General features: G+C 43.2%; 1 protein-coding gene across 1 annotated transcript in view; it reads right to left on the bottom strand.

The window, feature by feature from the left end:
• Positions 1-12692, bottom strand: part of IFT140 (intraflagellar transport 140) — a 281216-nt gene that overhangs the window by 105258 nt on the left and 163266 nt on the right. The gene's annotated exons all lie outside the window — the stretch shown is intronic.

Raw genomic sequence — 12692 nt, 5'->3', positions numbered from 1 at the left:
TAGTCCAAAAAGAACAAAGGCATTTTTGATGTGATCCTTTAATTACTAGGAGATAACCTGAGTTGAGTGAAAAGTATTTTTTTACTTTAACCTTAACACATAACATGAGCTCATTTTAAAATTGTTGCATTACAAAACTCCCAACGACAATGAAATGTTCAGTAAATTTCAAGGACAGTATTCAAAATCACTAACGTTTTTCTGCAGCAAAAGTGACTGAGTTTTGAAAGAAGATATAGAGAAGTGACTTTGGCAAATTAACGAACTGTGAGAAAACTGGTTTTATGATACGAAGCATCTTTAATTCTGAAACTAAGCCTCTGTTCAGAAACAAAGTAATTGTTATATTTCACCTGTGCTCAAAATAATAGCTTTGCTCCTGCTATCAACTGCTCCTGAATGACATTTAGCATGAAGGAAATGTTTTTTCAAGAGTTCTAAATTAAATGTTCAAGGATACTAATTTCCCGGCTGGGTTTTAGTGCTTCTCGCTGAAATAAGTGCTTTGGTTTGTCTGGACCCTGAAAACGGTACCATTTGAAGTACGTAAAACATCTGCCATACCCAGCACTAGTTTAGGTCTACCGTGGCAATACCTAAAGTATCTACTGCTCCTGGTACCTGATAACTGAGATGAAGTCTGGGTCGTCTATTTGTGTATGGTTCTGTTTGCCATCATCGTTATTTTGATGAAGCAGAAGCCCGATGATGAAATCAGGAAAGAGACAGAGACCCCAAGCGCCTCTGCTTCAACCTCATCCTACTCTAGCAGTTCTGGAAGTCGTACGGAATGCAGTGAGGAGGAGATGGAAGCATCCCTGAAGCGACTAACCAGCATCTTGTTCCATGCTGATGCACAGAGGGAACCCCATCATGAGTACAACACCTCTGCCCATCAGAAAGACCCAGCAGGAAAGGAGCTAGGAGAATCCCAGCCTCAGCTGAGTCAGAGGAGAATTCAGGTACTGTACAAAGGCCCAGAAATTATGTTGAGATGTGCCCCAAACAATATGAAGCTTTTGGGCTGCAATGGCTGTGCCCTGGATACAGAGGGTACAGTGGTACCTCAGGTTAAGAACTTAATTCATTCTGAAGGTCTGTTCTTAACCTGAAACTGTTCTTAACCTGAAGCACCACTTTAGCTAATGGGCCTCCTTCTGCTGCTGTGCCGCCGCTGCACAATTTCTGTTCTCATCCTGAAGCAAAGTTCTTAACCCAAGGTACTATTTCTGGGTTGGCGGAGTCTGTAACCTGAAGCGTCTGTAACCTGAAGCGTATGTAACCCGAGGTACCACTGTATAGTGTTGGGCTGTATGGAATCAACACCCCTAGTATTGGTTTCAGCATGACCAAGGAATTCAACCAGTAGGCCCTTAGGGTGTAGGGTGATCACAGGATCAATTGACACAGATCAGTTACCTCTTAAACCTGGTTTAACTGCACCAGAAATGTTGTTAGCCTGACTAACACATGTATACTTTTTATCCTCACAACAGCCCTGTGGGGTAGGTTGGGCTGAGAGACTGTGATTGGCCTCAAGTCACCCAGTAGGCTTAATGGCTGAGCAAACCCTGGCTTCCAAGCTCCCAGTCTAGCACACTAACTGCTCTGCCATTGACATTTACACTTACTCTTAGGCTGCATTTAGTTTACATTTGAAATAAAGCATATTGTGACTTGGTGGGCTAGATTGATTTAAATCATGGCTTACACCATCAAGGGGGGGAGGGAAGGCTGATTTAAATCATTGATTTATACTGATTGGTTGGTTTTCAGATTGATAATATTCTTCATATATTTCCTAAACAAAGGTGTAGTTCCAAAACCAATAAATAATGTAGGATGTAGATATTCTTATTGGAGGGATGATCAAATTGTGTTCTTTTTTTTCCAATTAACACAGACAGAAAAGCCTCCTTTAACTGAAATATCTGGTAGAGGCCACTGACTGATTTGGTTTAGAGAGTAACTGTAACACTGAGCTGTTTACAATAAAGCTGTTTAATATTAACCAAGTTATTATTTAATATAAATTCCGGGTTCAAAAAAACACCACCAATATAAATCTCATTAAAAAATAAAAATAAAAAATTGATTTTCGTCCACCCCATGACTTGGCAGCATTAGAAACATAAGTTTGCATTTCTGTGTCTACTTAATTTGCTGAGTGAGCTTTTCAAGTCCAGTTGTAGCTCCAGTAAATGGTTTCAGGTGTCACTTCTCTCTCTAAAAGCCAAGCTATGTCTCAGAACAAAAATATGATATAGCCCTCTTCCTCAGCATGATGCCCTCTAAATCCTTTGAACTACAATTCCCATCACCCTCAGCCAGCACAGCTGTGCTCCCCACCCCTTCCAGTGGCTTGGTCAATAGAAGAGTTTCTTCAGGTTGGGGACAGTTTTTCTCAACCCCCAATAACAAGCACCTGTTCCTCTGTGTGTCTGCTAACTGCTCTGTGATCTTCAGATGAAAGGCGGGATATACTTTTAACAACTAATAATAATAACTAAATGCATCCTGTTTTTCCTTTCACTCTGGTCACTTCAGGAGTGTATTTCAAGCTGACATTTAAGAGCTTCAGATGGCAAAAACTTTCAACAAACTCAGTGCCGATAAATCTGATCAAATAAATGTCAGGTTCATTTAAGAATACTGAACATCTATGAATAAAAGTACATAGAAAGCTGTCTATGTACTGAATTAGACCATTGGTCCATCTCGTTCATTATTGCTGACACTGACTGGCAGCAGCTCTTTTGGACAGACGACTTTCCCAGCTGGAGATACTGAAACAGCCATCCTTTGAAATTCACACTTATCCCACACATTTCCATGTTATTTGCAAATGGATTTTATTTGGATGCAAGTATGTAACGTGAAGGAACACAGGTGGTGCTGTGGGTTAAACCACAGAGCCTAGGACTTGCCGATCAGAAGGTCGGCGGTTTGAATCCCCGCAATGGGGTGAGCTCCCGTTGCTCGGTCCCTGCTCCTGCCAACCTAGCAGTTTGAAAGCACGTCAAAGTGCAAGTAGATAAATAGGTACCGCTCTGGCGGGAAGGTAAACTGCGTTTCTGTGCGCTGCTCTGGTTCGCCAGAAGCGGTTTAGTCATGCTAGCCACATGACCCGGAAGCTGTACGCCGGCTCCCTCGGCCAATAAAGCGAGATGAGCGCCGCAACCCCAGAGTCAGCCACGACTGGACCTAATGGTCAGGGGTCCCTTTACCTTTACGTATGTAACGTGAAATAAGCACTAAACTTGCACTATATTCTGCTGTATTTTTGGAAGTGGCAATTGCATCATGTGAAAGCTCAAATTATAATAGGAAAATTAACAGGAAAATGTGAAAAAGTAATCTGTGTGAAAAACTTCTGTGTGAATGCAGCCTTAGACTACAACCTCTTTCCTCCAACTTTTCCTCTCCCATTCTGCAATATGGGGCTAATAATTCTGGTCATCCTTTCTGGGTTGTTTCCATAATTCCTAAGCCCCTAAGAGTTCACTTTGGACACACTGGCGCCAAATATAAATGTGTGTTTAATCTAGAGATTTTAAGAGTGTTCTTTTTAGGGTTTCTTCTCTCTCTTATTTGAAGGAAAGGCACAGCAAGGAATCAGAATGCTGAAACTCATTTATTTTAGCAAAATGCCTTATTTCTTGTTGTGTATGCCCCAGCAGATATCTGTGCTCTTTCTGCTTGATTTGGGTGGAGTCCCCTGGACTTTTTCCATGCTTCTATTTGTGCATCTTGTTTTGCATGCTTGTGTCTATTTTCTTTCCCGTAAAGTCTTACAGTGTTTTCCATGCCTAATGATTACCTCATCTGTCAGATGATACATCCTTGGCGGGGGGGGGGGCAGAATGTTTGCAGAAATGGGATCCTTTGCCCAAGAATTACAGGAACGAGAAGTCAATGTTTCCCCTCAATTTCTAGGCTTCAGCTGTGAGGGGCCGTTGCTTACATAGCCCATTGCACAAGAGAAACATTTACAGAAGTAAAAACAAAAAAATTATGGGGTGAATCACTGTGATCACTGACTCAATATTCATTGAGTGCGCAGATATTCGGGGGGGGGGAGAGAACCCTGCAAATTGGGGTGGGGTTGGAGGAATGGATTGGAATGTGCTGGAAAAGGGCAAAACTAGCTGACTGGGATTTATATGTTTGTTTTATTCAGCATTTTACACACACAATGTCTCAAAGTGAGTTGCAACACTATATAAAATGAAAGATGCTTAGACTCCGTTAAATCCAGGTGAATAAGAAGCCAATATATGTTTTCCCTGGTCTGCAAAGAAAACCTATTGAGTTCTCAATTTTCCCAGGGTCTTTGAAAGGTGCAGTTCACACCCTGCAGCATTGAATTACAGTTAACCTTTCGCAGGAACGCTGGACTACCCTGTTGCGATCGGATATGATATTTGGCATGGCGCTTTATAAATACTTTTTGAGCCTTGAATCAAAATAGGCCAAGCTAATTCTGTTGCTATGCATTTGGCACCTGAGAAACATTTTGAAAATGTGGCTTACCAGCTGCCTGTGGTCTCCCTGTCTTTTTAGTATCTCGCATGGTTTTGACATCACCCACTGCATGGTGAACTTAACCACAATGAGGCAGTGGCTAAGTACATCCAGCCTCTGCCTGAAGCAAGATGAGCGCCGGCAGCCCATAGTCAAGTCTGACTGGACTTCACCATCCAGGGGTCCTTTACCTTTACCATGCATGCATGCACATACAGCCTACTACCCTAGGGTAGTGCAAAATAACCTGTTCTTGTTTTCCTTTGCAGGTCTGAAATGACTGGTGAATTTTAGACAGCAGCATATGGTGAGCATGTTCTGACTTTCATTTGGGGCTGCTGTTCTGACCTGTTTGTTGAGCATCCAACCTGATTTGCTTGTGGGGCTTCTTTCCATTTAATCATTTGTTGCATTTTTCAGCGCATTTCCCCATCACTTTCCTAGCAGCGAAAAATATTTCACTCTCCACAAAGTGGGTTTGTTGCACTAGGGTGACAAAGCACTTTAATTGCACAAACCTTAATTTCTGGTATACATTTGACTTCTTCTTGTGAAATAGTGGAGTCTAGAGGCACCAACTCTTGTGTGTGCAAAATATGTACTATAGAACCTGTTGAAAGCATCTCTATTGCCTTTCACTTCTTTGTTCCCTTCTAACAAACATTAAACCACAGAGCCTAGGACTTGCCGATCAGAAGGTTGGCGGTTCGAATCCCCACGATGGGGTGAGCTCCCGTTGCTCGGTCCCTGCTCCTGCCAACCTAGCAGTTCGAAAGCACGCCAAAGTGCAAGTAGATAAATAGGTACCGCTCTGGCAGGAAGGTAAACGGCGTTTCCATGTGCTGCTCTGTTTCGCCAGAAGCAGCTTAGTCATGCTGGCCACATGACCCGGAAGCTGTCTGCAGACAAACGCTGGCTCCCTTAGCCTATAGAGTGAGATGAGCGCCGCAGCCCCAGAGTCGGCCACGACTGGACCTAATGGTCAGGGGTCCTTTTACCTTTACTTTAACAAACATTGAGGGAGGTGCCAACACAACAGCCATCAAGGATTTGGACATCTTACCGTGAAAAGCAAGTGGGGGGGGACACCACATCATAAAATATGAACTCCTTAAGTCAGCGGCACACATACACACATCTTTTATAAGTCCTCCTCTGCTCAACTTGCTGTGTTGCTTACACTGCAATCAACTGAACGCAACCAACAAAGTTCAGGACCCCCCCCCCCGATATCTCGCATTATAAATAAAAATAAACAAATGCATAAGCAAAGGACCTACCCATGTGATGCAGACACAAACCCCTACACTAACAGTAGGCAACAGAACGAAAGAACAATACCCCCATCTCTCTCTCCCACCCTCCCCCAACTGGAAGAAGCCTATGACAAAAGTGTCTCTCACTAAATGTAAACAAACTGAAAAAGACCAAGAATTGAAAGTCGAGACAATAGATGTACCTTTCCCTGTTTATCTCTTTTGTTGCACAAAAAAGCCTTTAATAAAAATATATATTTTTTAAATACTTGGGATGTGGCTCTTATGGATACAGCTTTACACTCAACCATAAACTGAGTTGGTTCTAAGGATGAAAGGATCAGTAACTTATGGTTCTCTCAGTTTCTGATTTTGTCAGACTTGAATTTGTTGGTTCAAGGAAAAAATAGGGATATAGAAAGGAGACTTCCTGGATGCAAAGATCCAGGTTTGGGACAAGTACTGTTTGTTGAGAGAACCCCAGCAGAGATATAAAATCACAAAATATGCAGCAAATGTGGAAATATAGGCTATTAGACCTTTAAAATATGCCCTTCTGGATTCCAAAACTTCCTTATTCTCCTATCATAGAAAAGACCACATGTTTCGTACGCTAAAAATGGTTTACTTAAAACTCTCCAAAGGTCAGATTCATGTGCTTTTCCATACATCAGTCAGAAAAGTTGCACAAGCAGTAAAACTTGGCTTAGTTGCAAAATGGTGAAAATTCCAAAATTAGTGGTATAGGAACTCAATAGGAACAGCTTAGCCTCTTCACATGCTGAGTTCATAGAGTAGACTGGGAGAGGAACAAAGGCTTTATTATCTAGTCCAGGCATAGGCAAACTCCGGTCCTCCGGATGCTTTGAGACTATAATTCCCATTATCCTTGACCACTGGTCCTGTTAACTAGGGATGATGGGAATTGTAGTTCTAAAACATCTGGAGGGCCAGAGTTTTCCTATGCCTGATCTAGTCCCTTCCAAGGTGAGCTAAGCCTGGCAGGACACCTTACTTTATGGTCTTAACCCCTTCATGTATTAAGTATAAATTTGCATGTTGGCTATATCAGGCTGGTTATCCCATAGAATTCAGTTCTCCACATTTTGCAGTAATTTGTGTTAAAAAAAATTTAATCCTCATGAAAATTCACCAGCATATTAGTGTGAAATTATCTTAATAAACACATTTTATATGCAGTTTTGACAATGCATCTGATTCCTCCCCTTCCCCTTATCATTATGCCAGGCTGCATAGACCAACTTTTTAGAAACATGATTATATATTGGCTGATAGTTTTGACGCCACTGATGTGTCTCAGATTTGGACACAACAACATGGGAGACCCAGCTCCCCACCTAGAAAGATACTTTGCCTCTTCTACCCGCCCCCCATCTTTTTTTCTTTTTCTTTCCTGATGCAGCCCTAGGAAATGCTCTTCCAATAGAGATTCAGCAGGTGTCTTCCATATTGACGTTTAAACATTTGCTGAAAGGTTTTATTTGACACCAGGCTTATGCAGACAATTAAGCTAAACACCTTCTGCCACAGTTAGTTGGTTATCTTTTTTTCCTGATTTACTGGTTTTTGTTGTTTATGAAAGATTGCTGTAAATTGCTTTGGGGTTTTTTTTAAAAAATGAAATTGTGGTATACAAATATATTTATGAATAAGCTGAAACAAGCCCAAATCAAGTCCTTGGGGGTGCGTGCGTCCCCTCTCTGCTTCTGTCTTTTGGGGGAAGCTTAGAAGGTTTCACTTCTGCTTTTGTTAAGCACAGATTGCCCCATGGGGAATTGTGGTGAGTTAAAAAAGCTAACTTTAGAAAACATTGATTAAAGTTGGTTTAATGTGCAACCACAGTTTGTAGGTACAGACAACATGGGAAAAGCTTCCCAAATCTTTCTCTGGTGCGGCACAGGAAGAAGGAAGGAGGGAATACAGGAGGCTAGGTCTACCTAGTTGTCATTCCAGCTTGTGCACATCACACTAAACTATGGTTTGTGTGCAACTACAGCCATTGTGGGAGACGAGGGAGATCTTGTAGAGTGGTAAAGAACATGGCCGGCATGCAGGTCTTAGGTGCAGTACTAAAGGATCTATCGTGGTAGAGAAAAGACCCCTGCCGAAGACCCTAGACACCCCAAGCCAGAATATATTTGGAGCTAATCGAGACCCAACTGGGCAAGCATGTACATTCTGTATGCCCAATTCTGGTTTATAGGAGGAGAGCAGGGAGCCTGTTCTAGTTGTTGTTATCACAGGAGCAAAAAGCCTTAATTACAAAGCATCTGCTGGGACATCACTCTATTAAATGCCTGCTTAAAAGCAGGTCATGAGGGAGTCAGACCCAGCTAGTGCAGACTGGCTTATTAAGGTGAACAGAGCACTGCCTCACTGGGCTCAGTCTGCCTTCAGGCAGCCCCCACCTAGAAGTGACACTAGCTATCCCGTTCTTAATTGGACTGCCACTAACAACTGGCCAATCAGGGCCTTGCTTTTCAGGTGATCCAAGTGATCCTCTAAGGAAATAGGTGTTTGTGTTGTTTATAAAAATGTTTCTATATTTCCATATCGTATCACACCAAGGCAGTGTACCATGTTACAACGTAAAACACAATTTATTGTTATTTATTTTTAATGCAGAATTGTTAAGGTGACTGGCTAATCAATAATAAAAATAAAACAGCTGCAAAGGTCTGCCAGCATATAAAAGTCCTCAGGAGACTCCTGGGAGTCAAAAGCAAGGGTGCCCAATGAGTCTCTGTTGGAAGAGTGTTCCACAGCTCAGGTCCTGCTTGTGGGCCACTGTGAGAACAGGATGGCCATTGGCCTGATTCAGTAGGATCTGCTTATCATCTTATAGGACCACTGTTACTAAATGTCTGGCTCCTGGTTGAGGCCAGTTAGCCTCTGGAACACAGGGGATAATACTCCCCTGGATAATTTCAGCAACTTTAAGGTATCCTGGGCACAAGTTGTTCAGGGCTTTGTATATCAACAGAAGAACCTTGAACGGGTCCCAGTAGCATAGGGGCAGGCGGTCCATGTAACATAACCGACACTTTGTTTGATCAAACTTATCCTCATTGATATCTAACCCTTGAGGGCAACATCGCCGACACTTTGTTTGATGAAACTTACCTTTGCTGATATCTACAGGAGCCTGACTAAAGGAACTTTAAAGACTGAATCTTCCTTTTGGACACAATTTGAATGAGTTTTCTGTTTGTGGCTTGTGTAGTAAATCTTGTACATAGCTCTCTCAATTTTTGGATTACTAATATAAGATTTAGAATGTAGAATGGTTTGGTAGCGTTTGTGTGCCGCTTATGTACTGCTTACTTTATACTGGTCTATTACAAGAATTGGCAGCATAGGTTCATCTTCGGTACACGTATTTCAGCAGTGGTGCTGCTGTCCATCTGTCCCCATCAGCAATTTAGCTGCTACGTTCTGCTCCAGCTGCAGCTTTGTGTCCTCCATTCCTCTCCCTCCTGACTGAATGCTCTCCTTGTTTCTCAACAGGTTCGGTTCCCACTGTGCGCTGGTAGACGCCTGAAGCAAATCTCACACACCTTCTCCAGAAGGAAGAGGTTTTCAAAGAAAGGAAAACAACAGGATGTTTCTTTGCTCTTCCCACTTCCTCTAACAGAAACTGTGATTTTGACCTAACTGTTAGGTTATTCACTAAAGGCAAATATGCTGCTCCTGAGGCTGTTAAGTGCCCTCACTGTTCCCTGACCTTGCTGAACAAATTCCTCTTTCCCGCCTAGGTGTTTTTTTATAGCTGCAGGCTTAAACTCTGTCCCGCCTGTGCTCACAACAATATGGTTCCCTGGAAACCCCCTAGACATAGAGGTTCCTACTGTGTCCCTGTGACTCTCAAACTGTTACTGGAAAGTGTGTGCGAGAGACAGAAAGAGATAGAAAAAAATAATCTTCAGAATGGGGGTGAACTTCAGGCCTGGGGATGGGAGGCAAATGCAACCGTCCTGTCCATTGGGATTCTCCAAACACTTTCTCTTCTCAGGCCTTGCCCCTCACCTGGTTGTTTTCACCTGGCTGGATATGCATCCTTGAACTCTGATGATGGCTAGAAGCAGGGTGTGGAAGCATGTGTAAAAGTTTACATCTGTTGCTCCACCCATTTTTGATTCTGGCCCTGCCTGCCACTAGTACTCCCCCCACCCCTTGCTCAGAAGGGAATACGACCCTCCGGCTGAAAAGTTTACATGCCCCTGGCTTGGAAGATGCTACCAAATAATGAATATGCTCTGGGTGTGCGTAGCTGGGTGTTTTCATTTTTCATTTTTAAATCCTCGTGTGGCATGACAAGCCCTGCAGTTCAGCAGTTTTGTACGAGGCCAGTCAGGTTCTCTGCTGTCCCCCGTGCAACCCTTTGAAACCCCCCCCAGCAGCAGTTCCTTCCTGAACCAAATAAAGCTTCTGCAGTAAGCAGATAGTTGTGTTTGACTCCAAATTTTTGTACAAGCTTCTTTGGGGCCAGTTATGTTCCTATTTATCTGAGCTATCCTAGTATAAGTTACACAAAGCCTGAGCTGGAGGTATTTGTACAAGCTGGTCCAGACCATACTATCTATCAGTGTGTCTTCCTCATCCATTTAGCTCCCAGAGTTTTCTTTCTTTGTCTTGGAGTTGCTATGTTTGCTAAAATAACTCCGGTTCAGATTGCTCATCATGAGCTAACTTCCTGCTCTTACAACATGTCCGCAAGTAGCCTTTCCTCATAAGATGCTGAGATTTTTTCATACAGCTAACAGGAAGTCTCTCTTCCTCCTTGGCCACTAGATGTTAGCGCCTTGCTATGTGTGAAGTAACAAGCGTAACCACTGAAGATGGGTTAGTTAAACCTGCTAGCTAGCAGCACATGGCACCTGGGGTAGGGGTAGGTAGAACGAATCAGTCCCCAAATCATCATAACGCTTGTCAAACGGCAGAAGCGCCACAGCTCAGTGGTAGAGAACATGTCTTCTATGCAGAAGGTTCCAGGTTCAGTCCCAGACATCCTCAGATGGCTCTGGGAAAGGCTGCCAGAAGCAGTGGAAGGTCTCTGCACTAGGTATGGAGAACCTTTGGCCCTCCAGATGTTGCTGAACCACAAATCCCATCATCCATTGCTGTTGGACATGCTGGCAGGGGCTGATGGGAGATGTAGTTAAGCAATGTCTGGAGGGTCAAAGGTCCCCCACATCTGCACTACATGGCCATCATGCAGGTGTTATTGGACTTTAACTTATACATTTATAAAACCTTAATATCTGTGTCAACAGTGTTCTTGACAGGCTTGAAAGCCCAGTGGGAAAGGGATTTGGGTGTAAGGTAAAGGTAAATGATCTCTGGACTATGGGGTGCAGCACTCATCTTGCTTCAGGCCGAAGGACCTGGCGTTTGCCCAAAGACAGCTTTCTGGGTTATGTGGCCAACTAAACTGCTTCTGGTGCAACAGAACACTGTGATGGAAGCCAGAGTGCATGGAAATGCTGTTTACCTTCCCACCGCAGCGGTACCTATTTATCTACTTGCAGTGGTATGCTTTCAAATGTCTAGGTTGGCAGAAGCTGGGACAGAGCAACGGGAGCTCACCCCGCCACACAAATTCAAACCTTCTGATAAGCAAGCCCAAGAGGCTCAGTGGTTTAGACAACTGCACCACCCGCGTCCCTTGCAGATGTAGGTGTACACATAGAGGACATTGCATGATCTGGGACAAAGCACCATTTAGGTATACCTCTGCAATAATTGCTATTAAGACTCTCTACCAGTGGTATATGCACCTGCTCCTTTTGAGCAAGATAAACAGCAATAGTGCAGCATTGTGTTGGAGGAATTGTGAGGACACTTATTCTGTTGTGGTGGGAGTGTCCTTGAGTGCATTGTTTTTGGACCAAGGTGTTTTGTGAGGCGGGTCTGATTAACAACCAAACCATTCCTTTGGACCATAAACCTGCCTTTTTGTCACTTTTTAACTCTGATGCTTTGGACCTTTCCCAAAAATACCTTGATGGTATCATGATGTTGTCACAGCTCACCATTGCAAACTATTTGCAGCCTCTAGAAAGCGACCTTTATGAAATTCAATGGACAAAATTTTGGGACCTCATACTGATGGATAAATTGAACAATAGAACAAACTATAAGCATCCATAATTACAATATGCAATGACAGAAAGTACTTCTTCATATAAGTTCATAGTTAGACTATGGCACTTGTTCCCAGAAGAGGCAGTGATGGCCACTAATTTGGGTGGCTTTAAAAGAGGATTGGACAAATTCTTGGAGGATAAGATTGTCAGTTGTCTCCCTGCCATGATGGCTACACTCCGTCTCCACAGTCGAGGCAGCTGGGTTTCTGAATATCAGGTTTTATACCTCTGCCTGCTTCCCTCTCTGAAACTTTTAGTCTAAAAGCTGAGCTTTTTGTGGCTTTTTCTTTGACTGGAGGGGTTGCCTTGGCGATGGGAGGGGCGGTGTTTGTTTTTTTGCCTGTGTACACACACTATGCATTTAAGGTACATCATGACTTCCCCATAGAAATCTGGGAACCGTGATTTGTTAAAGTTGCTGAGAATTGTAGTTCGGTGAGGGGGAAAACTACAACTCCCAGGATTCTTTGTGGGGGGATGTCATGTGTGTTGGATGTGCTTTAGGGACAAAAACTTCCAAGTTCTAGTCCGTTGCTGTATAAATCAATCCACTTTTGCGTGTCCTCAAAACGGATCACTATCCCTTAAAATCCACAAACCTTTCCTCCTGGAGTGGAAATTAGACATCCTGATCAATTTACAGAAGGAAAGGGGAGGAGACTGGAGAAGCCACTGTTAGGCTCCCGACCCCCTCCCCAATCCTGTCCCCTTTTCTTAGTTCATTTGGATGAGAAAATCCCTCTTT

Source organism: Podarcis melisellensis, assembly GCF_964234715.1.
Source record: "Podarcis melisellensis genome assembly, chromosome: 14".
NCBI classification, from domain to species: domain Eukaryota; kingdom Metazoa; phylum Chordata; class Lepidosauria; order Squamata; family Lacertidae; genus Podarcis; species Podarcis melisellensis.
The sequence above is the reverse complement of the archived record's forward strand: the minus strand, read 5'-3'. Positions and strand labels throughout refer to the sequence as shown.